Genomic DNA, 22,735 nt, shown 5'->3' with positions numbered 1-22,735 from the left:
GCGCTGCCTACTGCACTACTGAGGCACATGCCATTGAACCACCGATGCTCGACAAGCTGCCCGTGCTTCCCGAGCACTTTTCTGCATGGGAAAGTGGGATTGCCACCCAGCGACGTCGGATACAACCGAAAAAAGTGCTACACACGTGGAGTCCTCCACTACATTGCCTTAAAACGAATGCTCATCACTATCGTGTGAGTAACCTTGCGGCCGCGGCGACTAGTCTTGCCCAAAGACGCAGCGTGCGTGGAGGCGCTACCCGAATGCGTGTGGATGCACCCTCCTACCTCGAAAAGCGCCTGCAGCTACTATCACCGTGGGCCGCTGCTGGCGGGCGGGAAGCCGACACAGCGGGGCGTTGCGAGCAGCGGCAGTGCGGTGGTGGTGTAATGGTGAGCATAGTTGCCTTCCAAGCAGTTGATCCGGGTTCGATTCCCGGCCACCGCAAGTGGCGCTGGTTTTTTCGTATGAGTATGTGAGCCGCGTGCTGTTACATGAAGGTTTTTTTCGTCGTTGCTCCACGCAGACCATCCTGTAGTATGTCCCGACTTGTCCCGACTTTGCTCGGCTGACGCGAAAGCTGACGCTTGGAATTCGCCCTTATCAAAATGACAGGCACTATAAACGGCTGTGAGAGGCGAGGTGTGGAGAGGTACCAAAACGACAGGCAAACTGCGAAATTTTCTGCTCGTTCTTCTTAAACAAAAAAAGAAAAAAACCGACGCAGTCGGTAGGACTCGAACCTACGCTCCCAGAGGGAATCTGATTTCTAGTCAGACGCCTTAACCACTCGGCCACGACTGCTCGTAACTGAAGTTTCCCTGGAATCGTGAGAAATGCAACCGGTCTGCGCAGAATGTTGACAGGAAACGAACTCTGTGCACTGATTACGGCAGGGCTACCATCGCTACGAGACGAGCCATTGCGGAAACGTTAAAATCTTCGCCCGGACAGGGACTTGAACCCTGGACCCTTAGGTTAAAAGCCTAATGCTCTACCGACTGAGCTACCCGGGCTCACCGTTGTTGTGGATGGAGCGGCTGCAAGCAATGTGAATAACTGGAACGCGTGTGTAGGCGTACTACGGTAACAGCTGGCTTCTGCCGCAACTGGCGACTTCACCGACTTCCCACTGACGCTGGTAGCAGCCCAACAGCGGACCAGTGCCACTTCTCCCTTTATTCCGGTGCCGACAGTAATTGCATCATGTGCCTGTTTTCCCCGATTACGTTCGGCCGAAGCTCCGGAAGGTGGGCGACAAACGACAGTTCGAAGGCCAAAACATGGAGCGTTGTGTGCGCAAAAACTTCCGTTCCGGTACCGGGAATCGAACCCGGGCCTCCTGGGTGAAAGCCAGGTATCCTAGCCACTAGACCACACCGGATTTGCTCGATAAGCGTGAGATCTTCTCCGTCTCCTCTCGTATTTCGTGCTGAATCTGGTCTCAGTGGTGTTCTCTGTTTGCGAGCATATTTGCGCCTACAGACTGGCATGGCGCACAGCTCGAAATTGACTATTCATTATTTTACTCATAACAAGGGAAGAGAAAGATCAAAGTTGTACGTTGTCATAATTGGAAATAAACATATTGACGCTGAGGTGTAGCCTCCTTGTGGATAACGAACGACAATTAAGTTCGTTCCCTAGCAACAGCAACGCCGTTAATTCAGCCATGATGTACAGCAAATTAAATGCCCCGGGTGAGGATCGAACTCACGACCTTAAGATTATGAGACTTACGCGCTACCTACTGCGCTACCGAGGCACGTTGCAAGCAACGTTACAGGAAACTTGGTAAGTCTCGCATATTAGAGATAGACAGTTTGCGCTTTCTCAAGAATCTGTTGTGTTGCTACACGTGCTTTCCCTACTTGCTAGATTAAACTGCTGCCGCAGCTTTTTCAACGGAACGCAGCACTGCCCGAGGTTACAGTACATCGCCCTTGCGGCACCTGAACACAGCGGCCTGTTGGGCCAGGCCGACGTTAGAGTTCAGAAATAGCACGCGACCGTCCAGGTACGGTCTACTGCGTGCTGCGTGTATGGTTCTTCTCACAGCGAATCCTGCTATACATTCCTGAGGCTGACGCAGCTCAGGCGAGGAATCGGCGCGGCAGCATTATAGCGAGAACAGCAGAACGATGCATCGGCCGGGAATCGAACCCGGGCCGTCCGCATGCTAAGCGAGCATTCACCAATTTTTTTTTTTTTTGTTCTCATTTCTTTCGTTGCATTTGTTGGGGGCGGACGTCCGATGACGCCCGTTCAAGTTCATCGTTGACTCGGTCTTTTATTACAGAGGGCAGATAACTCTCAGACCGAACACGCTGAGCTATCGTGCCGGCAAGCCTTACGATTATGAGACTTACGCGCTGCCTACTGCACTACTGAGGCACATGCCATTGAACCACCGATGCTCGACAAGCTGCCCGTGCTTCCCGAGCACTTTTCTGCATGGGAAAGTGGGATTGCCACCCAGCGACGTCGGATACAACCGAAAAAAGTGCTACACACGTGGAGTCCTCCACTACATTGCCTTAAAACGAATGCTCATCACTATCGTGTGAGTAACCTTGCGGCCGCGGCGACTAGTCTTGCCCAAAGACGCAGCGTGCGTGGAGGCGCTACCCGAATGCGTGTGGATGCACCCTCCTACCTCGAAAAGCGCCTGCAGCTACTATCACCGTGGGCCGCTGCTGGCGGGCGGGAAGCCGACACAGCGGGGCGTTGCGAGCAGCGGCAGTGCGGTGGTGGTGTAATGGTGAGCATAGTTGCCTTCCAAGCAGTTGATCCGGGTTCGATTCCCGGCCACCGCAAGTGGCGCTGGTTTTTTCGTATGAGTATGTGAGCCGCGTGCTGTTACATGAAGGTTTTTTTCGTCGTTGCTCCACGCAGACCATCCTGTAGTATGTCCCGACTTGTCCCGACTTTGCTCGGCTGACGCGAAAGCTGACGCTTGGAATTCGCCCTTATCAAAATGACAGGCACTATAAACGGCTGTGAGAGGCGAGGTGTGGAGAGGTACCAAAACGACAGGCAAACTGCGAAATTTTCTGCTCGTTCTTCTTAAACAAAAAAAGAAAAAAACCGACGCAGTCGGTAGGACTCGAACCTACGCTCCCAGAGGGAATCTGATTTCTAGTCAGACGCCTTAACCACTCGGCCACGACTGCTCGTAACTGAAGTTTCCCTGGAATCGTGAGAAATGCAACCGGTCTGCGCAGAATGTTGACAGGAAACGAACTCTGTGCACTGATTACGGCAGGGCTACCATCGCTACGAGACGAGCCATTGCGGAAACGTTAAAATCTTCGCCCGGACAGGGACTTGAACCCTGGACCCTTAGGTTAAAAGCCTAATGCTCTACCGACTGAGCTACCCGGGCTCACCGTTGTTGTGGATGGAGCGGCTGCAAGCAATGTGAATAACTGGAACGCGTGTGTAGGCGTACTACGGTAACAGCTGGCTTCTGCCGCAACTGGCGACTTCACCGACTTCCCACTGACGCTGGTAGCAGCCCAACAGCGGACCAGTGCCACTTCTCCCTTTATTCCGGTGCCGACAGTAATTGCATCATGTGCCTGTTTTCCCCGATTACGTTCGGCCGAAGCTCCGGAAGGTGGGCGACAAACGACAGTTCGAAGGCCAAAACATGGAGCGTTGTGTGCGCAAAAACTTCCGTTCCGGTACCGGGAATCGAACCCGGGCATCCTGGGTGAAAGCCAGGTATCCTAGCCACTAGACCACACCGGATTTGCTCGATAAGCGTGAGATCTTCTCCGTCTCCTCTCGTATTTCGTGCTGAATCTGGTCTCAGTGGTGTTCTCTGTTTGCGAGCATATTTGCGCCTACAGACTGGCATGGCGCACAGCTCGAAATTGACTATTCATTATTTTACTCATAACAAGGGAAGAGAAAGATCAAAGTTGTACGTTGTCATAATTGGAAATAAACATATTGACGCTGAGGTGTAGCCTCCTTGTGGATAACGAACGACAATTAAGTTCGTTCCCTAGCAACAGCAACGCCGTTAATTCAGCCATGATGTACAGCAAATTAAATGCCCCGGGTGAGGATCGAACTCACGACCATAAGATTATGAGACTTACGCGCTACCTACTGCGCTACCGAGGCACGTTGCAAGCAACGTTACAGGAAACTTGGTAAGTCTCGCATATTAGAGATAGACAGTTTGCGCTTTCTCAAGAATCTGTTGTGTTGCTACACGTGCTTTCCCTACTTGCTAGATTAAACTGCTGCCGCAGCTTTTTCAACGGAACGCAGCACTGCCCGAGGTTACAGTACATCGCCCTTGCGGCACCTGAACACAGCGGCCTGTTGGGCCAGGCCGACGTTAGAGTTCAGAAATAGCACGCGACCGTCCAGGTACGGTCTACTGCGTGCTGCGTGTATGGTTCTTCTCACAGCGAATCCTGCTATACATTCCTGAGGCTGACGCAGCTCAGGCGAGGAATCGGCGCGGCAGCATTATAGCGAGAACAGCAGAACGATGCATCGGCCGGGAATCGAACCCGGGCCGTCCGCATGCTAAGCGAGCATTCACCAATTTTTTTTTTTTTTGTTCTCATTTCTTTCGTTGCATTTGTTGGGGGCGGACGTCCGATGACGCCCGTTCAAGTTCATCGTTGACTCGGTCTTTTATTACAGAGGGCAGATAACTCTCAGACCGAACACGCTGAGCTATCGTGCCGGCAAGCCTTACGATTATGAGACTTACGCGCTGCCTACTGCACTACTGAGGCACATGCCATTGAACCACCGATGCTCGACAAGCTGCCCGTGCTTCCCGAGCACTTTTCTGCATGGGAAAGTGGGATTGCCACCCAGCGACGTCGGATACAACCGAAAAAAGTGCTACACACGTGGAGTCCTCCACTACATTGCCTTAAAACGAATGCTCATCACTATCGTGTGAGTAACCTTGCGGCCGCGGCGACTAGTCTTGCCCAAAGACGCAGCGTGCGTGGAGGCGCTACCCGAATGCGTGTGGATGCACCCTCCTACCTCGAAAAGCGCCTGCAGCTACTATCACCGTGGGCCGCTGCTGGCGGGCGGGAAGCCGACACAGCGGGGCGTTGCGAGCAGCGGCAGTGCGGTGGTGGTGTAATGGTGAGCATAGTTGCCTTCCAAGCAGTTGATCCGGGTTCGATTCCCGGCCACCGCAAGTGGCGCTGGTTTTTTCGTATGAGTATGTGAGCCGCGTGCTGTTACATGAAGGTTTTTTTCGTCGTTGCTCCACGCAGACCATCCTGTAGTATGTCCCGACTTGTCCCGACTTTGCTCGGCTGACGCGAAAGCTGACGCTTGGAATTCGCCCTTATCAAAATGACAGGCACTATAAACGGCTGTGAGAGGCGAGGTGTGGAGAGGTACCAAAACGACAGGCAAACTGCGAAATTTTCTGCTCGTTCTTCTTAAACAAAAAAAGAAAAAAACCGACGCAGTCGGTAGGACTCGAACCTACGCTCCCAGAGGGAATCTGATTTCTAGTCAGACGCCTTAACCACTCGGCCACGACTGCTCGTAACTGAAGTTTCCCTGGAATCGTGAGAAATGCAACCGGTCTGCGCAGAATGTTGACAGGAAACGAACTCTGTGCACTGATTACGGCAGGGCTACCATCGCTACGAGACGAGCCATTGCGGAAACGTTAAAATCTTCGCCCGGACAGGGACTTGAACCCTGGACCCTTAGGTTAAAAGCCTAATGCTCTACCGACTGAGCTATCCGGGCTCACCCTTGTTGTGGATGGAGCGGCTGCAAGCAATGTGAATAACTGGAACGCGTGTGTAGGCGTACTACGGTAACAGCTGGCTTCTGCCGCAACTGGCGACTTCACCGACTTCCCACTGACGCTGGTAGCAGCCCAACAGCGGACCAGTGCCACTTCTCCCTTTATTCCGGTGCCGACAGTAATTGCATCATGTGCCTGTTTTCCCCGATTACGTTCGGCCGAAGCTCCGGAGGGTGGGCGACAAACGACAGTTCGAAGGCCAAAACATGGAGCGTTGTGTGCGCAAAAACTTCCGTTCCGGTACCGGGAATCGAACCCGGGCCTCCTGGGTGAAAGCCAGGTATCCTAGCCACTAGACCACACCGGATTTGCTCGATAAGCGTGAGATCTTCTCCGTCTCCTCTCGTATTTCGTGCTGAATCTGGTCTCAGTGGTGTTCTCTGTTTGCGAGCATATTTGCGCCTACAGACTGGCATGGCGCACAGCTCGAAATTGACTATTCATTATTTTACTCATAACAAGGGAAGAGAAAGATCAAAGTTGTACGTTGTCATAATTGGAAATAAACATATTGACGCTGAGGTGTAGCCTCCTTGTGGATAACGAACGACAATTAAGTTCGTTCCCTAGCAACAGCAACGCCGTTAATTCAGCCATGATGTACAGCAAATTAAATGCCCCGGGTGAGGATCGAACTCACGACCTTAAGATTATGAGACTTACGCGCTACCTACTGCGCTACCGAGGCACGTTGCAAGCAACGTTACAGGAAACTTGGTAAGTCTCGCATATTAGAGATAGACAGTTTGCGCTTTCTCAAGAATCTGTTGTGTTGCTACACGTGCTTTCCCTACTTGCTAGATTAAACTGCTGCCGCAGCTTTTTCAACGGAACGCAGCACTGCCCGAGGTTACAGTACATCGCCCTTGCGGCACCTGAACACAGCGGCCTGTTGGGCCAGGCCGACGTTAGAGTTCAGAAATAGCACGCGACCGTCCAGGTACGGTCTACTGCGTGCTGCGTGTATGGTTCTTCTCACAGCGAATCCTGCTATACATTCCTGAGGCTGACGCAGCTCAGGCGAGGAATCGGCGCGGCAGCATTATAGCGAGAACAGCAGAACGATGCATCGGCCGGGAATCGAACCCGGGCCGTCCGCATGCTAAGCGAGCATTCACCAATTTTTTTTTTGTTCTCATTTCTTTCGTTGCATTTGTTGGGGGCGGACGTCCGATGACGCCCGTTCAAGTTCATCGTTGACTCGGTCTTTTATTACAGAGGGCAGATAACTCTCAGACCGAACACGCTGAGCTATCGTGCCGGCAAGCCTTACGATTATGAGACTTACGCGCTGCCTACTGCACTACTGAGGCACATGCCATTGAACCACCGATGCTCGACAAGCTGCCCGTGCTTCCCGAGCACTTTTCTGCATGGGAAAGTGGGATTGCCACCCAGCGACGTCGGATACAACCGAAAAAAGTGCTACACACGTGGAGTCCTCCACTACATTGCCTTCAAACGAATGCTCATCACTATCGTGTGAGTAACCTTGCGGCCGCGGCGACTAGTCTTGCCCAAAGACGCAGCGTGCGTGGAGGCGCTACCCGAATGCGTGTGGATGCACCCTCCTACCTCGAAAAGCGCCTGCAGCTACTATCACCGTGGGCCGCTGCTGGCGGGCGGGAAGCCGACACAGCGGGGCGTTGCGAGCAGCGGCAGTGCGGTGGTGGTGTAATGGTGAGCATAGTTGCCTTCCAAGCAGTTGATCCGGGTTCGATTCCCGGCCACCGCAAGTGGCGCTGGTTTTTTCGTATGAGTATGTGAGCCGCGTGCTGTTACATGAAGGTTTTTTTCGTCGTTGCTCCACGCAGACCATCCTGTAGTATGTCCCGACTTGTCCCGACTTTGCTCGGCTGACGCGAAAGCTGACGCTTGGAATTCGCCCTTATCAAAATGACAGGCACTATAAACGGCTGTGAGAGGCGAGGTGTGGAGAGGTACCAAAACGACAGGCAAACTGCGAAATTTTCTGCTCGTTCTTCTTAAACAAAAAAAGAAAAAAACCGACGCAGTCGGTAGGACTCGAACCTACGCTCCCAGAGGGAATCTGATTTCTAGTCAGACGCCTTAACCACTCGGCCACGACTGCTCGTAACTGAAGTTTCCCTGGAATCGTGAGAAATGCAACCGGTCTGCGCAGAATGTTGACAGGAAACGAACTCTGTGCACTGATTACGGCAGGGCTACCATCGCTACGAGACGAGCCATTGCGGAAACGTTAAAATCTTCGCCCGGACAGGGACTTGAACCCTGGACCCTTAGGTTAAAAGCCTAATGCTCTACCGACTGAGCTACCCGGGCTCACCGTTGTTGTGGATGGAGCGGCTGCAAGCAATGTGAATAACTGGAACGCGTGTGTAGGCGTACTACGGTAACAGCTGGCTTCTGCCGCAACTGGCGACTTCACCGACTTCCCACTGACGCTGGTAGCAGCCCAACAGCGGACCAGTGCCACTTCTCCCTTTATTCCGGTGCCGACAGTAATTGCATCATGTGCCTGTTTTCCCCGATTACGTTCGGCCGAAGCTCCGGAAGGTGGGCGACAAACGACAGTTCGAAGGCCAAAACATGGAGCGTTGTGTGCGCAAAAACTTCCGTTCCGGTACCGGGAATCGAACCCGGGCATCCTGGGTGAAAGCCAGGTATCCTAGCCACTAGACCACACCGGATTTGCTCGATAAGCGTGAGATCTTCTCCGTCTCCTCTCGTATTTCGTGCTGAATCTGGTCTCAGTGGTGTTCTCTGTTTGCGAGCATATTTGCGCCTACAGACTGGCATGGCGCACAGCTCGAAATTGACTATTCATTATTTTACTCATAACAAGGGAAGAGAAAGATCAAAGTTGTACGTTGTCATAATTGGAAATAAACATATTGACGCTGAGGTGTAGCCTCCTTGTGGATAACGAACGACAATTAAGTTCGTTCCCTAGCAACAGCAACGCCGTTAATTCAGCCATGATGTACAGCAAATTAAATGCCCCGGGTGAGGATCGAACTCACGACCATAAGATTATGAGACTTACGCGCTACCTACTGCGCTACCGAGGCACGTTGCAAGCAACGTTACAGGAAACTTGGTAAGTCTCGCATATTAGAGATAGACAGTTTGCGCTTTCTCAAGAATCTGTTGTGTTGCTACACGTGCTTTCCCTACTTGCTAGATTAAACTGCTGCCGCAGCTTTTTCAACGGAACGCAGCACTGCCCGAGGTTACAGTACATCGCCCTTGCGGCACCTGAACACAGCGGCCTGTTGGGCCAGGCCGACGTTAGAGTTCAGAAATAGCACGCGACCGTCCAGGTACGGTCTACTGCGTGCTGCGTGTATGGTTCTTCTCACAGCGAATCCTGCTATACATTCCTGAGGCTGACGCAGCTCAGGCGAGGAATCGGCGCGGCAGCATTATAGCGAGAACAGCAGAACGATGCATCGGCCGGGAATCGAACCCGGGCCGTCCGCATGCTAAGCGAGCATTCACCAATTTTTTTTTTTTTTGTTCTCATTTCTTTCGTTGCATTTGTTGGGGGCGGACGTCCGATGACGCCCGTTCAAGTTCATCGTTGACTCGGTCTTTTATTACAGAGGGCAGATAACTCTCAGACCGAACACGCTGAGCTATCGTGCCGGCAAGCCTTACGATTATGAGACTTACGCGCTGCCTACTGCACTACTGAGGCACATGCCATTGAACCACCGATGCTCGACAAGCTGCCCGTGCTTCCCGAGCACTTTTCTGCATGGGAAAGTGGGATTGCCACCCAGCGACGTCGGATACAACCGAAAAAAGTGCTACACACGTGGAGTCCTCCACTACATTGCCTTAAAACGAATGCTCATCACTATCGTGTGAGTAACCTTGCGGCCGCGGCGACTAGTCTTGCCCAAAGACGCAGCGTGCGTGGAGGCGCTACCCGAATGCGTGTGGATGCACCCTCCTACCTCGAAAAGCGCCTGCAGCTACTATCACCGTGGGCCGCTGCTGGCGGGCGGGAAGCCGACACAGCGGGGCGTTGCGAGCAGCGGCAGTGCGGTGGTGGTGTAATGGTGAGCATAGTTGCCTTCCAAGCAGTTGATCCGGGTTCGATTCCCGGCCACCGCAAGTGGCGCTGGTTTTTTCGTATGAGTATGTGAGCCGCGTGCTGTTACATGAAGGTTTTTTTCGTCGTTGCTCCACGCAGACCATCCTGTAGTATGTCCCGACTTGTCCCGACTTTGCTCGGCTGACGCGAAAGCTGACGCTTGGAATTCGCCCTTATCAAAATGACAGGCACTATAAACGGCTGTGAGAGGCGAGGTGTGGAGAGGTACCAAAACGACAGGCAAACTGCGAAATTTTCTGCTCGTTCTTCTTAAACAAAAAAAGAAAAAAACCGACGCAGTCGGTAGGACTCGAACCTACGCTCCCAGAGGGAATCTGATTTCTAGTCAGACGCCTTAACCACTCGGCCACGACTGCTCGTAACTGAAGTTTCCCTGGAATCGTGAGAAATGCAACCGGTCTGCGCAGAATGTTGACAGGAAACGAACTCTGTGCACTGATTACGGCAGGGCTACCATCGCTACGAGACGAGCCATTGCGGAAACGTTAAAATCTTCGCCCGGACAGGGACTTGAACCCTGGACCCTTAGGTTAAAAGCCTAATGCTCTACCGACTGAGCTATCCGGGCTCACCCTTGTTGTGGATGGAGCGGCTGCAAGCAATGTGAATAACTGGAACGCGTGTGTAGGCGTACTACGGTAACAGCTGGCTTCTGCCGCAACTGGCGACTTCACCGACTTCCCACTGACGCTGGTAGCAGCCCAACAGCGGACCAGTGCCACTTCTCCCTTTATTCCGGTGCCGACAGTAATTGCATCATGTGCCTGTTTTCCCCGATTACGTTCGGCCGAAGCTCCGGAGGGTGGGCGACAAACGACAGTTCGAAGGCCAAAACATGGAGCGTTGTGTGCGCAAAAACTTCCGTTCCGGTACCGGGAATCGAACCCGGGCCTCCTGGGTGAAAGCCAGGTATCCTAGCCACTAGACCACACCGGATTTGCTCGATAAGCGTGAGATCTTCTCCGTCTCCTCTCGTATTTCGTGCTGAATCTGGTCTCAGTGGTGTTCTCTGTTTGCGAGCATATTTGCGCCTACAGACTGGCATGGCGCACAGCTCGAAATTGACTATTCATTATTTTACTCATAACAAGGGAAGAGAAAGATCAAAGTTGTACGTTGTCATAATTGGAAATAAACATATTGACGCTGAGGTGTAGCCTCCTTGTGGATAACGAACGACAATTAAGTTCGTTCCCTAGCAACAGCAACGCCGTTAATTCAGCCATGATGTACAGCAAATTAAATGCCCCGGGTGAGGATCGAACTCACGACCTTAAGATTATGAGACTTACGCGCTACCTACTGCGCTACCGAGGCACGTTGCAAGCAACGTTACAGGAAACTTGGTAAGTCTCGCATATTAGAGATAGACAGTTTGCGCTTTCTCAAGAATCTGTTGTGTTGCTACACGTGCTTTCCCTACTTGCTAGATTAAACTGCTGCCGCAGCTTTTTCAACGGAACGCAGCACTGCCCGAGGTTACAGTACATCGCCCTTGCGGCACCTGAACACAGCGGCCTGTTGGGCCAGGCCGACGTTAGAGTTCAGAAATAGCACGCGACCGTCCAGGTACGGTCTACTGCGTGCTGCGTGTATGGTTCTTCTCACAGCGAATCCTGCTATACATTCCTGAGGCTGACGCAGCTCAGGCGAGGAATCGGCGCGGCAGCATTATAGCGAGAACAGCAGAACGATGCATCGGCCGGGAATCGAACCCGGGCCGTCCGCATGCTAAGCGAGCATTCACCAATTTTTTTTTTGTTCTCATTTCTTTCGTTGCATTTGTTGGGGGCGGACGTCCGATGACGCCCGTTCAAGTTCATCGTTGACTCGGTCTTTTATTACAGAGGGCAGATAACTCTCAGACCGAACACGCTGAGCTATCGTGCCGGCAAGCCTTACGATTATGAGACTTACGCGCTGCCTACTGCACTACTGAGGCACATGCCATTGAACCACCGATGCTCGACAAGCTGCCCGTGCTTCCCGAGCACTTTTCTGCATGGGAAAGTGGGATTGCCACCCAGCGACGTCGGATACAACCGAAAAAAGTGCTACACACGTGGAGTCCTCCACTACATTGCCTTCAAACGAATGCTCATCACTATCGTGTGAGTAACCTTGCGGCCGCGGCGACTAGTCTTGCCCAAAGACGCAGCGTGCGTGGAGGCGCTACCCGAATGCGTGTGGATGCACCCTCCTACCTCGAAAAGCGCCTGCAGCTACTATCACCGTGGGCCGCTGCTGGCGGGCGGGAAGCCGACACAGCGGGGCGTTGCGAGCAGCGGCAGTGCGGTGGTGGTGTAATGGTGAGCATAGTTGCCTTCCAAGCAGTTGATCCGGGTTCGATTCCCGGCCACCGCAAGTGGCGCTGGTTTTTTCGTATGAGTATGTGAGCCGCGTGCTGTTACATGAAGGTTTTTTTCGTCGTTGCTCCACGCAGACCATCCTGTAGTATGTCCCGACTTGTCCCGACTTTGCTCGGCTGACGCGAAAGCTGACGCTTGGAATTCGCCCTTATCAAAATGACAGGCACTATAAACGGCTGTGAGAGGCGAGGTGTGGAGAGGTACCAAAACGACAGGCAAACTGCGAAATTTTCTGCTCGTTCTTCTTAAACAAAAAAAGAAAAAAACCGACGCAGTCGGTAGGACTCGAACCTACGCTCCCAGAGGGAATCTGATTTCTAGTCAGACGCCTTAACCACTCGGCCACGACTGCTCGTAACTGAAGTTTCCCTGGAATCGTGAGAAATGCAACCGGTCTGCGCAGAATGTTGACAGGAAACGAACTCTGTGCACTGATTACGGCAGGGCTACCATCGCTACGAGACGAGCCATTGCGGAAACGTTAAAATCTTCGCCCGGACAGGGACTTGAACCCTGGACCCTTAGGTTAAAAGCCTAATGCTCTACCGACTGAGCTACCCGGGCTCACCGTTGTTGTGGATGGAGCGGCTGCAAGCAATGTGAATAACTGGAACGCGTGTGTAGGCGTACTACGGTAACAGCTGGCTTCTGCCGCAACTGGCGACTTCACCGACTTCCCACTGACGCTGGTAGCAGCCCAACAGCGGACCAGTGCCACTTCTCCCTTTATTCCGGTGCCGACAGTAATTGCATCATGTGCCTGTTTTCCCCGATTACGTTCGGCCGAAGCTCCGGAAGGTGGGCGACAAACGACAGTTCGAAGGCCAAAACATGGAGCGTTGTGTGCGCAAAAACTTCCGTTCCGGTACCGGGAATCGAACCCGGGCATCCTGGGTGAAAGCCAGGTATCCTAGCCACTAGACCACACCGGATTTGCTCGATAAGCGTGAGATCTTCTCCGTCTCCTCTCGTATTTCGTGCTGAATCTGGTCTCAGTGGTGTTCTCTGTTTGCGAGCATATTTGCGCCTACAGACTGGCATGGCGCACAGCTCGAAATTGACTATTCATTATTTTACTCATAACAAGGGAAGAGAAAGATCAAAGTTGTACGTTGTCATAATTGGAAATAAACATATTGACGCTGAGGTGTAGCCTCCTTGTGGATAACGAACGACAATTAAGTTCGTTCCCTAGCAACAGCAACGCCGTTAATTCAGCCATGATGTACAGCAAATTAAATGCCCCGGGTGAGGATCGAACTCACGACCATAAGATTATGAGACTTACGCGCTACCTACTGCGCTACCGAGGCACGTTGCAAGCAACGTTACAGGAAACTTGGTAAGTCTCGCATATTAGAGATAGACAGTTTGCGCTTTCTCAAGAATCTGTTGTGTTGCTACACGTGCTTTCCCTACTTGCTAGATTAAACTGCTGCCGCAGCTTTTTCAACGGAACGCAGCACTGCCCGAGGTTACAGTACATCGCCCTTGCGGCACCTGAACACAGCGGCCTGTTGGGCCAGGCCGACGTTAGAGTTCAGAAATAGCACGCGACCGTCCAGGTACGGTCTACTGCGTGCTGCGTGTATGGTTCTTCTCACAGCGAATCCTGCTATACATTCCTGAGGCTGACGCAGCTCAGGCGAGGAATCGGCGCGGCAGCATTATAGCGAGAACAGCAGAACGATGCATCGGCCGGGAATCGAACCCGGGCCGTCCGCATGCTAAGCGAGCATTCACCAATTTTTTTTTTTTTTGTTCTCATTTCTTTCGTTGCATTTGTTGGGGGCGGACGTCCGATGACGCCCGTTCAAGTTCATCGTTGACTCGGTCTTTTATTACAGAGGGCAGATAACTCTCAGACCGAACACGCTGAGCTATCGTGCCGGCAAGCCTTACGATTATGAGACTTACGCGCTGCCTACTGCACTACTGAGGCACATGCCATTGAACCACCGATGCTCGACAAGCTGCCCGTGCTTCCCGAGCACTTTTCTGCATGGGAAAGTGGGATTGCCACCCAGCGACGTCGGATACAACCGAAAAAAGTGCTACACACGTGGAGTCCTCCACTACATTGCCTTAAAACGAATGCTCATCACTATCGTGTGAGTAACCTTGCGGCCGCGGCGACTAGTCTTGCCCAAAGACGCAGCGTGCGTGGAGGCGCTACCCGAATGCGTGTGGATGCACCCTCCTACCTCGAAAAGCGCCTGCAGCTACTATCACCGTGGGCCGCTGCTGGCGGGCGGGAAGCCGACACAGCGGGGCGTTGCGAGCAGCGGCAGTGCGGTGGTGGTGTAATGGTGAGCATAGTTGCCTTCCAAGCAGTTGATCCGGGTTCGATTCCCGGCCACCGCAAGTGGCGCTGGTTTTTTCGTATGAGTATGTGAGCCGCGTGCTGTTACATGAAGGTTTTTTTCGTCGTTGCTCCAACGCAGACCATCCTGTAGTATGTCCCGACTTGTCCCGACTTTGCTCGGCTGACGCGAAAGCTGACGCTTGGAATTCGCCCTTATCAAAATGACAGGCACTATAAACGGCTGTGAGAGGCGAGGTGTGGAGAGGTACCAAAACGACAGGCAAACTGCGAAATTTTCTGCTCGTTCTTCTTAAACAAAAAAAGAAAAAAACCGACGCAGTCGGTAGGACTCGAACCTACGCTCCCAGAGGGAATCTGATTTCTAGTCAGACGCCTTAACCACTCGGCCACGACTGCTCGTAACTGAAGTTTCCCTGGAATCGTGAGAAATGCAACCGGTCTGCGCAGAATGTTGACAGGAAACGAACTCTGTGCACTGATTACGGCAGGGCTACCATCGCTACGAGACGAGCCATTGCGGAAACGTTAAAATCTTCGCCCGGACAGGGACTTGAACCCTGGACCCTTAGGTTAAAAGCCTAATGCTCTACCGACTGAGCTATCCGGGCTCACCCTTGTTGTGGATGGAGCGGCTGCAAGCAATGTGAATAACTGGAACGCGTGTGTAGGCGTACTACGGTAACAGCTGGCTTCTGCCGCAACTGGCGACTTCACCGACTTCCCACTGACGCTGGTAGCAGCCCAACAGCGGACCAGTGCCACTTCTCCCTTTATTCCGGTGCCGACAGTAATTGCATCATGTGCCTGTTTTCCCCGATTACGTTCGGCCGAAGCTCCGGAGGGTGGGCGACAAACGACAGTTCGAAGGCCAAAACATGGAGCGTTGTGTGCGCAAAAACTTCCGTTCCGGTACCGGGAATCGAACCCGGGCCTCCTGGGTGAAAGCCAGGTATCCTAGCCACTAGACCACACCGGATTTGCTCGATAAGCGTGAGATCTTCTCCGTCTCCTCTCGTATTTCGTGCTGAATCTGGTCTCAGTGGTGTTCTCTGTTTGCGAGCATATTTGCGCCTACAGACTGGCATGGCGCACAGCTCGAAATTGACTATTCATTATTTTACTCATAACAAGGGAAGAGAAAGATCAAAGTTGTACGTTGTCATAATTGGAAATAAACATATTGACGCTGAGGTGTAGCCTCCTTGTGGATAACGAACGACAATTAAGTTCGTTCCCTAGCAACAGCAACGCCGTTAATTCAGCCATGATGTACAGCAAATTAAATGCCCCGGGTGAGGATCGAACTCACGACCTTAAGATTATGAGACTTACGCGCTACCTACTGCGCTACCGAGGCACGTTGCAAGCAACGTTACAGGAAACTTGGTAAGTCTCGCATATTAGAGATAGACAGTTTGCGCTTTCTCAAGAATCTGTTGTGTTGCTACACGTGCTTTCCCTACTTGCTAGATTAAACTGCTGCCGCAGCTTTTTCAACGGAACGCAGCACTGCCCGAGGTTACAGTACATCGCCCTTGCGGCACCTGAACACAGCGGCCTGTTGGGCCAGGCCGACGTTAGAGTTCAGAAATAGCACGCGACCGTCCAGGTACGGTCTACTGCGTGCTGCGTGTATGGTTCTTCTCACAGCGAATCCTGCTATACATTCCTGAGGCTGACGCAGCTCAGGCGAGGAATCGGCGCGGCAGCATTATAGCGAGAACAGCAGAACGATGCATCGGCCGGGAATCGAACCCGGGCCGTCCGCATGCTAAGCGAGCATTCACCAATTTTTTTTTTGTTCTCATTTCTTTCGTTGCATTTGTTGGGGGCGGACGTCCGATGACGCCCGTTCAAGTTCATCGTTGACTCGGTCTTTTATTACAGAGGGCAGATAACTCTCAGACCGAACACGCTGAGCTATCGTGCCGGCAAGCCTTACGATTATGAGACTTACGCGCTGCCTACTGCACTACTGAGGCACATGCCATTGAACCACCGATGCTCGACAAGCTGCCCGTGCTTCCCGAGCACTTTTCTGCATGGGAAAGTGGGATTGCCACCCAGCGACGTCGGATACAACCGAAAAAAGTGCTACACACGTGGAGTCCTCCACTACATTGCCTTCAAACGAATGCTCATCACTATCGTGTGAGTAACCTTGCGGCCGCGGCGACTAGTCTTGCCCAAAGACGCAGCGTGCGTGGAGGCGCTACCCGAATGCGTGTGGATGCACCCTCCTACCTCGAAAAGCGCCTGCAGCTACTATCACCGTGGGCCGCTGCTGGCGGGCGGGAAGCCGACACAGCGGGGCGTTGCGAGCAGCGGCAGTGCGGTGGTGGTGTAATGGTGAGCATAGTTGCCTTCCAAGCAGTTGATCCGGGTTCGATTCCCGGCCACCGCAAGTGGCGCTGGTTTTTTCGTATGAGTATGTGAGCCGCGTGCTGTTACATGAAGGTTTTTTTCGTCGTTGCTCCACGCAGACCATCCTGTAGTATGTCCCGACTTGTCCCGACTTTGCTCGGCTGACGCGAAAGCTGACGCTTGGAATTCGCCCTTATCAAAATGACAGGCACTATAAACGGCTGTGAGAGGCGAGGTGTGGAGAGGTACCAAAACGACAGGCAAACTGCGAAATTTTCTGCTCGTTCTTCTTAAACAAAAAAAGAAAAAAACCGACGCAGTCGGTAGGACTCGAACCTACGCTCCCAGAGGGAATCTGATTTCTAGTCAGACGCCTTAACCACTCGGCCACGACTGCTCGTAACTGAAGTTTCCCTGGAATCGTGAGAAATGCAACCGGTCTGCGCAGAATGTTGACAGGAAACGAACTCTGTGCACTGATTACGGCAGGGCTACCATCGCTACGAGACGAGCCATTGCGGAAACGTTAAAATCTTCGCCCGGACAGGGACTTGAACCCTGGACCCTTAGGTTAAAAGCCTAATGCTCTACCGACTGAGCTATCCGGGCTCACCCTTGTTGTGGATGGAGCGGCTGCAAGCAATGTGAATAACTGGAACGCGTGTGTAGGCGTACTACGGTAACAGCTGGCTTCTGCCGCAACTGGCGACTTCACCGACTTCCCACTGACGCTGGTAGCAGCCCAACAGCGGACCAGTGCCACTTCTCCCTTTATTCCGGTGCCGACAGTAATTGCATCATGTGCCTGTTTTCCCCGATTACGTTCGGCCGAAGCTCCGGAGGGTGGGCGACAAACGACAGTTCGAAGGCCAAAACATGGAGCGTTGTGTGCGCAAAAACTTCCGTTCCGGTACCGGGAATCGAACCCGGGCCTCCTGGGTGAAAGCCAGGTATCCTAGCCACTAGACCACACCGGATTTGCTCGATAAGCGTGAGATCTTCTCCGTCTCCTCTCGTATTTCGTGCTGAATCTGGTCTCAGTGGTGTTCTCTGTTTGCGAGCATATTTGCGCCTACAGACTGGCATGGCGCACAGCTCGAAATTGACTATTCATTATTTTACTCATAACAAGGGAAGAGAAAGATCAAAGTTGTACGTTGTCATAATTGGAAATAAACATATTGACGCTGAGGTGTAGCCTCCTTGTGGATAACGAACGACAATTAAGTTCGTTCCCTAGCAACAGCAACGCCGTTAATTCAGCCATGATGTACAGCAAATTAAATGCCCCGGGTGAGGATCGAACTCACGACCTTAAGATTATGAGACTTACGCGCTACCTACTGCGCTACCGAGGCACGTTGCAAGCAACGTTACAGGAAACTTGGTAAGTCTCGCATATTAGAGATAGACAGTTTGCGCTTTCTCAAGAATCTGTTGTGTTGCTACACGTGCTTTCCCTACTTGCTAGATTAAACTGCTGCCGCAGCTTTTTCAACGGAACGCAGCACTGCCCGAGGTTACAGTACATCGCCCTTGCGGCACCTGAACACAGCGGCCTGTTGGGCCAGGCCGACGTTAGAGTTCAGAAATAGCACGCGACCGTCCAGGTACGGTCTACTGCGTGCTGCGTGTATGGTTCTTCTCACAGCGAATCCTGCTATACATTCCTGAGGCTGACGCAGCTCAGGCGAGGAATCGGCGCGGCAGCATTATAGCGAGAACAGCAGAACGATGCATCGGCCGGGAATCGAACCCGGGCCGTCCGCATGCTAAGCGAGCATTCACCAATTTTTTTTTTGTTCTCATTTCTTTCGTTGCATTTGTTGGGGGCGGACGTCCGATGACGCCCGTTCAAGTTCATCGTTGACTCGGTCTTTTATTACAGAGGGCAGATAACTCTCAGACCGAACACGCTGAGCTATCGTGCCGGCAAGCCTTACGATTATGAGACTTACGCGCTGCCTACTGCACTACTGAGGCACATGCCATTGAACCACCGATGCTCGACAAGCTGCCCGTGCTTCCCGAGCACTTTTCTGCATGGGAAAGTGGGATTGCCACCCAGCGACGTCGGATACAACCGAAAAAAGTGCTACACACGTGGAGTCCTCCACTACATTGCCTTCAAACGAATGCTCATCACTATCGTGTGAGTAACCTTGCGGCCGCGGCGACTAGTCTTGCCCAAAGACGCAGCGTGCGTGGAGGCGCTACCCGAATGCGTGTGGATGCACCCTCCTACCTCGAAAAGCGCCTGCAGCTACTATCACCGTGGGCCGCTGCTGGCGGGCGGGAAGCCGACACAGCGGGGCGTTGCGAGCAGCGGCAGTGCGGTGGTGGTGTAATGGTGAGCATAGTTGCCTTCCAAGCAGTTGATCCGGGTTCGATTCCCGGCCACCGCAAGTGGCGCTGGTTTTTTCGTATGAGTATGTGAGCCGCGTGCTGTTACATGAAGGTTTTTTTCGTCGTTGCTCCACGCAGACCATCCTGTAGTATGTCCCGACTTGTCCCGACTTTGCTCGGCTGACGCGAAAGCTGACGCTTGGAATTCGCCCTTATCAAAATGACAGGCACTATAAACGGCTGTGAGAGGCGAGGTGTGGAGAGGTACCAAAACGACAGGCAAACTGCGAAATTTTCTGCTCGTTCTTCTTAAACAAAAAAAGAAAAAAACCGACGCAGTCGGTAGGACTCGAACCTACGCTCCCAGAGGGAATCTGATTTCTAGTCAGACGCCTTAACCACTCGGCCACGACTGCTCGTAACTGAAGTTTCCCTGGAATCGTGAGAAATGCAACCGGTCTGCGCAGAATGTTGACAGGAAACGAACTCTGTGCACTGATTACGGCAGGGCTACCATCGCTACGAGACGAGCCATTGCGGAAACGTTAAAATCTTCGCCCGGACAGGGACTTGAACCCTGGACCCTTAGGTTAAAAGCCTAATGCTCTACCGACTGAGCTATCCGGGCTCACCCTTGTTGTGGATGGAGCGGCTGCAAGCAATGTGAATAACTGGAACGCGTGTGTAGGCGTACTACGGTAACAGCTGGCTTCTGCCGCAACTGGCGACTTCACCGACTTCCCACTGACGCTGGTAGCAGCCCAACAGCGGACCAGTGCCACTTCTCCCTTTATTCCGGTGCCGACAGTAATTGCATCATGTGCCTGTTTTCCCCGATTACGTTCGGCCGAAGCTCCGGAGGGTGGGCGACAAACGACAGTTCGAAGGCCAAAACATGGAGCGTTGTGTGCGCAAAAACTTCCGTTCCGGTACCGGGAATCGAACCCGGGCCTCCTGGGTGAAAGCCAGGTATCCTAGCCACTAGACCACACCGGATTTGCTCGATAAGCGTGAGATCTTCTCCGTCTCCTCTCGTATTTCGTGCTGAATCTGGTCTCAGTGGTGTTCTCTGTTTGCGAGCATATTTGCGCCTACAGACTGGCATGGCGCACAGCTCGAAATTGACTATTCATTATTTTACTCATAACAAGGGAAGAGAAAGATCAAAGTTGTACGTTGTCATAATTGGAAATAAACATATTGACGCTGAGGTGTAGCCTCCTTGTGGATAACGAACGACAATTAAGTTCGTTCCCTAGCAACAGCAACGCCGTTAATTCAGCCATGATGTACAGCAAATTAAATGCCCCGGGTGAGGATCGAACTCACGACCTTAAGATTATGAGACTTACGCGCTACCTACTGCGCTACCGAGGCACGTTGCAAGCAACGTTACAGGAAACTTGGTAAGTCTCGCATATTAGAGATAGACAGTTTGCGCTTTCTCAAGAATCTGTTGTGTTGCTACACGTGCTTTCCCTACTTGCTAGATTAAACTGCTGCCGCAGCTTTTTCAACGGAACGCAGCACTGCCCGAGGTTACAGTACATCGCCCTTGCGGCACCTGAACACAGCGGCCTGTTGGGCCAGGCCGACGTTAGAGTTCAGAAATAGCACGCGACCGTCCAAGTACGATCTACTGCGTGCTGCGTGTATGGTTCTTCTCACAGCGAATCCTGCTATACATTCCTGAGGCTGACGCAGCTCAGGCGAGGAATCGGCGCGGCAGCATTATAGCGAGAACAGCAGAACGATGCATCGGCCGGGAATCGAACCCGGGCCGTCCGCATGCTAAGCGAGCATTCACCAATTTTTGTTCTCATTTCTTTCGTTGCATTTGTTGGGGGCGGACGTCCGATGACGCCCGTTCAAGTTCATCGTTGACTCGGTCTTTTATTACAGAGGGCAGATAACTCTCAGACCGAACACGCTGAGCTATCGTGCCGGCAAGCCTTACGATTATGAGACTTACGCGCTGCCTACTGCACTACTGAGGCACATGCCATTGAACCACCGATGCTCGACAAGCTGCCCGTGCTTCCCGAGCACTTTTCTGCATGGGAAAGTGGGATTGCCACCCAGCGACGTCGGATACAACCGAAAAAAGTGCTACACACGTGGAGTCCTCCACTACATTGCCTTAAAACGAATGCTCATCACTATCGTGTGAGTAACCTTGCGGCCGCGGCGACTAGTCTTGCCCAAAGACGCAGCGTGCGTGGAGGCGCTACCCGAATGCGTGTGGATGCACCCTCCTACCTCGAAAAGCGCCTGCAGCTACTATCACCGTGGGCCGCTGCTGGCGGGCGGGAAGCCGACACAGCGGGGCGTTGCGAGCAGCGGCAGTGCGGTGGTGGTGTAATGGTGAGCATAGTTGCCTTCCAAGCAGTTGATCCGGGTTCGATTCCCGGCCACCGCAAGTGGCGCTGGTTTTTTCGTATGAGTATGTGAGCCGCGTGCTGTTACATGAAGGTTTTTTTCGTCGTTGCTCCACGCAGACCATCCTGTAGTATGTCCCGACTTGTCCCGACTTTGCTCGGCTGACGCGAAAGCTGACGCTTGGAATTCGCCCTTATCAAAATGACAGGCACTATAAACGGCTGTGAGAGGCGAGGTGTGGAGAGGTACCAAAACGACAGGCAAACTGCGAAATTTTCTGCTCGTTCTTCTTAAACAAAAAAAGAAAAAAACCGACGCAGTCGGTAGGACTCGAACCTACGCTCCCAGAGGGAATCTGATTTCTAGTCAGACGCCTTAACCACTCGGCCACGACTGCTCGTAACTGAAGTTTCCCTGGAATCGTGAGAAATGCAACCGGTCTGCGCAGAATGTTGACAGGAAACGAACTCTGTGCACTGATTACGGCAGGGCTACCATCGCTACGAGACGAGCCATTGCGGAAACGTTAAAATCTTCGCCCGGACAGGGACTTGAACCCTGGACCCTTAGGTTAAAAGCCTAATGCTCTACCGACTGAGCTATCCGGGCTCACCCTTGTTGTGGATGGAGCGGCTGCAAGCAATGTGAATAACTGGAACGCGTGTGTAGGCGTACTACGGTAACAGCTGGCTTCTGCCGCAACTGGCGACTTCACCGACTTCCCACTGACGCTGGTAGCAGCCCAACAGCGGACCAGTGCCACTTCTCCCTTTATTCCGGTGCCGACAGTAATTGCATCATGTGCCTGTTTTCCCCGATTACGTTCGGCCGAAGCTCCGGAGGGTGGGCGACAAACGACAGTTCGAAGGCCAAAACATGGAGCGTTGTGTGCGCAAAAACTTCCGTTCCGGTACCGGGAATCGAACCCGGGCCTCCTGGGTGAAAGCCAGGTATCCTAGCCACTAGACCACACCGGATTTGCTCGATAAGCGTGAGATCTTCTCCGTCTCCTCTCGTATTTCGTGCTGAAT

The 22,735-nt window shown here is 52.7% G+C and overlaps 49 non-coding genes across 49 annotated transcripts; 10 read left to right on the top strand and 39 right to left on the bottom strand.

The window, feature by feature from the left end:
• Positions 1-375: 375 nt before the first annotated feature.
• Trnag-ucc (transfer RNA glycine (anticodon UCC)) lies at positions 376-447 on the top strand. Its single transcript has one exon. It is a non-coding gene; the product is annotated as a tRNA-Gly (tRNA).
• Positions 448-722: 275 nt separating this feature from the next.
• On the bottom strand, positions 723-804 carry Trnas-aga (transfer RNA serine (anticodon AGA)). The gene has a single exon. It is a non-coding gene; the product is annotated as a tRNA-Ser (tRNA).
• A 139-nt stretch (positions 805-943) lies between these two features.
• On the bottom strand, positions 944-1,016 carry Trnak-uuu (transfer RNA lysine (anticodon UUU)). The gene has a single exon. It is a non-coding gene; the product is annotated as a tRNA-Lys (tRNA).
• A 296-nt stretch (positions 1,017-1,312) lies between these two features.
• Positions 1,313-1,384, bottom strand: Trnae-uuc (transfer RNA glutamic acid (anticodon UUC)). The gene has a single exon. It is a non-coding gene; the product is annotated as a tRNA-Glu (tRNA).
• Positions 1,385-1,692: 308 nt separating this feature from the next.
• On the bottom strand, positions 1,693-1,765 carry Trnam-cau (transfer RNA methionine (anticodon CAU)). Its single transcript has one exon. It is a non-coding gene; the product is annotated as a tRNA-Met (tRNA).
• Positions 1,766-2,744: 979 nt separating this feature from the next.
• Positions 2,745-2,816, top strand: Trnag-ucc (transfer RNA glycine (anticodon UCC)). Its single transcript has one exon. It is a non-coding gene; the product is annotated as a tRNA-Gly (tRNA).
• A 275-nt stretch (positions 2,817-3,091) lies between these two features.
• Positions 3,092-3,173, bottom strand: Trnas-aga (transfer RNA serine (anticodon AGA)). Its single transcript has one exon. It is a non-coding gene; the product is annotated as a tRNA-Ser (tRNA).
• Positions 3,174-3,312: 139 nt separating this feature from the next.
• On the bottom strand, positions 3,313-3,385 carry Trnak-uuu (transfer RNA lysine (anticodon UUU)). The gene has a single exon. It is a non-coding gene; the product is annotated as a tRNA-Lys (tRNA).
• A 296-nt stretch (positions 3,386-3,681) lies between these two features.
• On the bottom strand, positions 3,682-3,753 carry Trnae-uuc (transfer RNA glutamic acid (anticodon UUC)). Its single transcript has one exon. It is a non-coding gene; the product is annotated as a tRNA-Glu (tRNA).
• A 308-nt stretch (positions 3,754-4,061) lies between these two features.
• Trnam-cau (transfer RNA methionine (anticodon CAU)) lies at positions 4,062-4,134 on the bottom strand. Its single transcript has one exon. It is a non-coding gene; the product is annotated as a tRNA-Met (tRNA).
• Positions 4,135-5,113: 979 nt separating this feature from the next.
• Positions 5,114-5,185, top strand: Trnag-ucc (transfer RNA glycine (anticodon UCC)). The gene has a single exon. It is a non-coding gene; the product is annotated as a tRNA-Gly (tRNA).
• Positions 5,186-5,460: 275 nt separating this feature from the next.
• Trnas-aga (transfer RNA serine (anticodon AGA)) lies at positions 5,461-5,542 on the bottom strand. Its single transcript has one exon. It is a non-coding gene; the product is annotated as a tRNA-Ser (tRNA).
• Positions 5,543-5,681: 139 nt separating this feature from the next.
• On the bottom strand, positions 5,682-5,754 carry Trnak-uuu (transfer RNA lysine (anticodon UUU)). Its single transcript has one exon. It is a non-coding gene; the product is annotated as a tRNA-Lys (tRNA).
• A 296-nt stretch (positions 5,755-6,050) lies between these two features.
• Trnae-uuc (transfer RNA glutamic acid (anticodon UUC)) lies at positions 6,051-6,122 on the bottom strand. Its single transcript has one exon. It is a non-coding gene; the product is annotated as a tRNA-Glu (tRNA).
• A 308-nt stretch (positions 6,123-6,430) lies between these two features.
• On the bottom strand, positions 6,431-6,503 carry Trnam-cau (transfer RNA methionine (anticodon CAU)). The gene has a single exon. It is a non-coding gene; the product is annotated as a tRNA-Met (tRNA).
• Positions 6,504-7,478: 975 nt separating this feature from the next.
• Positions 7,479-7,550, top strand: Trnag-ucc (transfer RNA glycine (anticodon UCC)). Its single transcript has one exon. It is a non-coding gene; the product is annotated as a tRNA-Gly (tRNA).
• A 275-nt stretch (positions 7,551-7,825) lies between these two features.
• Positions 7,826-7,907, bottom strand: Trnas-aga (transfer RNA serine (anticodon AGA)). Its single transcript has one exon. It is a non-coding gene; the product is annotated as a tRNA-Ser (tRNA).
• A 139-nt stretch (positions 7,908-8,046) lies between these two features.
• On the bottom strand, positions 8,047-8,119 carry Trnak-uuu (transfer RNA lysine (anticodon UUU)). The gene has a single exon. It is a non-coding gene; the product is annotated as a tRNA-Lys (tRNA).
• Positions 8,120-8,415: 296 nt separating this feature from the next.
• Positions 8,416-8,487, bottom strand: Trnae-uuc (transfer RNA glutamic acid (anticodon UUC)). Its single transcript has one exon. It is a non-coding gene; the product is annotated as a tRNA-Glu (tRNA).
• A 308-nt stretch (positions 8,488-8,795) lies between these two features.
• Trnam-cau (transfer RNA methionine (anticodon CAU)) lies at positions 8,796-8,868 on the bottom strand. The gene has a single exon. It is a non-coding gene; the product is annotated as a tRNA-Met (tRNA).
• Positions 8,869-9,847: 979 nt separating this feature from the next.
• On the top strand, positions 9,848-9,919 carry Trnag-ucc (transfer RNA glycine (anticodon UCC)). Its single transcript has one exon. It is a non-coding gene; the product is annotated as a tRNA-Gly (tRNA).
• A 275-nt stretch (positions 9,920-10,194) lies between these two features.
• Positions 10,195-10,276, bottom strand: Trnas-aga (transfer RNA serine (anticodon AGA)). The gene has a single exon. It is a non-coding gene; the product is annotated as a tRNA-Ser (tRNA).
• Positions 10,277-10,415: 139 nt separating this feature from the next.
• On the bottom strand, positions 10,416-10,488 carry Trnak-uuu (transfer RNA lysine (anticodon UUU)). Its single transcript has one exon. It is a non-coding gene; the product is annotated as a tRNA-Lys (tRNA).
• Positions 10,489-10,784: 296 nt separating this feature from the next.
• On the bottom strand, positions 10,785-10,856 carry Trnae-uuc (transfer RNA glutamic acid (anticodon UUC)). The gene has a single exon. It is a non-coding gene; the product is annotated as a tRNA-Glu (tRNA).
• Positions 10,857-11,164: 308 nt separating this feature from the next.
• On the bottom strand, positions 11,165-11,237 carry Trnam-cau (transfer RNA methionine (anticodon CAU)). The gene has a single exon. It is a non-coding gene; the product is annotated as a tRNA-Met (tRNA).
• Positions 11,238-12,212: 975 nt separating this feature from the next.
• Positions 12,213-12,284, top strand: Trnag-ucc (transfer RNA glycine (anticodon UCC)). The gene has a single exon. It is a non-coding gene; the product is annotated as a tRNA-Gly (tRNA).
• A 275-nt stretch (positions 12,285-12,559) lies between these two features.
• On the bottom strand, positions 12,560-12,641 carry Trnas-aga (transfer RNA serine (anticodon AGA)). Its single transcript has one exon. It is a non-coding gene; the product is annotated as a tRNA-Ser (tRNA).
• A 139-nt stretch (positions 12,642-12,780) lies between these two features.
• On the bottom strand, positions 12,781-12,853 carry Trnak-uuu (transfer RNA lysine (anticodon UUU)). The gene has a single exon. It is a non-coding gene; the product is annotated as a tRNA-Lys (tRNA).
• A 296-nt stretch (positions 12,854-13,149) lies between these two features.
• Trnae-uuc (transfer RNA glutamic acid (anticodon UUC)) lies at positions 13,150-13,221 on the bottom strand. The gene has a single exon. It is a non-coding gene; the product is annotated as a tRNA-Glu (tRNA).
• A 308-nt stretch (positions 13,222-13,529) lies between these two features.
• Trnam-cau (transfer RNA methionine (anticodon CAU)) lies at positions 13,530-13,602 on the bottom strand. Its single transcript has one exon. It is a non-coding gene; the product is annotated as a tRNA-Met (tRNA).
• Positions 13,603-14,581: 979 nt separating this feature from the next.
• On the top strand, positions 14,582-14,653 carry Trnag-ucc (transfer RNA glycine (anticodon UCC)). The gene has a single exon. It is a non-coding gene; the product is annotated as a tRNA-Gly (tRNA).
• A 276-nt stretch (positions 14,654-14,929) lies between these two features.
• On the bottom strand, positions 14,930-15,011 carry Trnas-aga (transfer RNA serine (anticodon AGA)). The gene has a single exon. It is a non-coding gene; the product is annotated as a tRNA-Ser (tRNA).
• Positions 15,012-15,150: 139 nt separating this feature from the next.
• On the bottom strand, positions 15,151-15,223 carry Trnak-uuu (transfer RNA lysine (anticodon UUU)). The gene has a single exon. It is a non-coding gene; the product is annotated as a tRNA-Lys (tRNA).
• Positions 15,224-15,519: 296 nt separating this feature from the next.
• On the bottom strand, positions 15,520-15,591 carry Trnae-uuc (transfer RNA glutamic acid (anticodon UUC)). Its single transcript has one exon. It is a non-coding gene; the product is annotated as a tRNA-Glu (tRNA).
• A 308-nt stretch (positions 15,592-15,899) lies between these two features.
• Positions 15,900-15,972, bottom strand: Trnam-cau (transfer RNA methionine (anticodon CAU)). The gene has a single exon. It is a non-coding gene; the product is annotated as a tRNA-Met (tRNA).
• Positions 15,973-16,947: 975 nt separating this feature from the next.
• Trnag-ucc (transfer RNA glycine (anticodon UCC)) lies at positions 16,948-17,019 on the top strand. Its single transcript has one exon. It is a non-coding gene; the product is annotated as a tRNA-Gly (tRNA).
• A 275-nt stretch (positions 17,020-17,294) lies between these two features.
• Positions 17,295-17,376, bottom strand: Trnas-aga (transfer RNA serine (anticodon AGA)). The gene has a single exon. It is a non-coding gene; the product is annotated as a tRNA-Ser (tRNA).
• Positions 17,377-17,515: 139 nt separating this feature from the next.
• On the bottom strand, positions 17,516-17,588 carry Trnak-uuu (transfer RNA lysine (anticodon UUU)). Its single transcript has one exon. It is a non-coding gene; the product is annotated as a tRNA-Lys (tRNA).
• A 296-nt stretch (positions 17,589-17,884) lies between these two features.
• On the bottom strand, positions 17,885-17,956 carry Trnae-uuc (transfer RNA glutamic acid (anticodon UUC)). The gene has a single exon. It is a non-coding gene; the product is annotated as a tRNA-Glu (tRNA).
• A 308-nt stretch (positions 17,957-18,264) lies between these two features.
• Positions 18,265-18,337, bottom strand: Trnam-cau (transfer RNA methionine (anticodon CAU)). The gene has a single exon. It is a non-coding gene; the product is annotated as a tRNA-Met (tRNA).
• A 975-nt stretch (positions 18,338-19,312) lies between these two features.
• Positions 19,313-19,384, top strand: Trnag-ucc (transfer RNA glycine (anticodon UCC)). The gene has a single exon. It is a non-coding gene; the product is annotated as a tRNA-Gly (tRNA).
• A 275-nt stretch (positions 19,385-19,659) lies between these two features.
• On the bottom strand, positions 19,660-19,741 carry Trnas-aga (transfer RNA serine (anticodon AGA)). Its single transcript has one exon. It is a non-coding gene; the product is annotated as a tRNA-Ser (tRNA).
• Positions 19,742-19,880: 139 nt separating this feature from the next.
• Trnak-uuu (transfer RNA lysine (anticodon UUU)) lies at positions 19,881-19,953 on the bottom strand. Its single transcript has one exon. It is a non-coding gene; the product is annotated as a tRNA-Lys (tRNA).
• A 296-nt stretch (positions 19,954-20,249) lies between these two features.
• On the bottom strand, positions 20,250-20,321 carry Trnae-uuc (transfer RNA glutamic acid (anticodon UUC)). The gene has a single exon. It is a non-coding gene; the product is annotated as a tRNA-Glu (tRNA).
• Positions 20,322-20,629: 308 nt separating this feature from the next.
• On the bottom strand, positions 20,630-20,702 carry Trnam-cau (transfer RNA methionine (anticodon CAU)). The gene has a single exon. It is a non-coding gene; the product is annotated as a tRNA-Met (tRNA).
• A 970-nt stretch (positions 20,703-21,672) lies between these two features.
• On the top strand, positions 21,673-21,744 carry Trnag-ucc (transfer RNA glycine (anticodon UCC)). The gene has a single exon. It is a non-coding gene; the product is annotated as a tRNA-Gly (tRNA).
• Positions 21,745-22,019: 275 nt separating this feature from the next.
• Positions 22,020-22,101, bottom strand: Trnas-aga (transfer RNA serine (anticodon AGA)). The gene has a single exon. It is a non-coding gene; the product is annotated as a tRNA-Ser (tRNA).
• A 139-nt stretch (positions 22,102-22,240) lies between these two features.
• On the bottom strand, positions 22,241-22,313 carry Trnak-uuu (transfer RNA lysine (anticodon UUU)). Its single transcript has one exon. It is a non-coding gene; the product is annotated as a tRNA-Lys (tRNA).
• A 296-nt stretch (positions 22,314-22,609) lies between these two features.
• Positions 22,610-22,681, bottom strand: Trnae-uuc (transfer RNA glutamic acid (anticodon UUC)). Its single transcript has one exon. It is a non-coding gene; the product is annotated as a tRNA-Glu (tRNA).
• Between the last annotated feature and the right edge of the window lie 54 nt (positions 22,682-22,735).

This window comes from Schistocerca nitens, chromosome 4 (assembly GCF_023898315.1).
Source record: "Schistocerca nitens isolate TAMUIC-IGC-003100 chromosome 4, iqSchNite1.1, whole genome shotgun sequence".
In the NCBI taxonomy this organism is placed as follows: Eukaryota; Metazoa; Arthropoda; class Insecta; order Orthoptera; family Acrididae; genus Schistocerca; species Schistocerca nitens.
The sequence above is the reverse complement of the archived record's forward strand: the minus strand, read 5'-3'. Positions and strand labels throughout refer to the sequence as shown.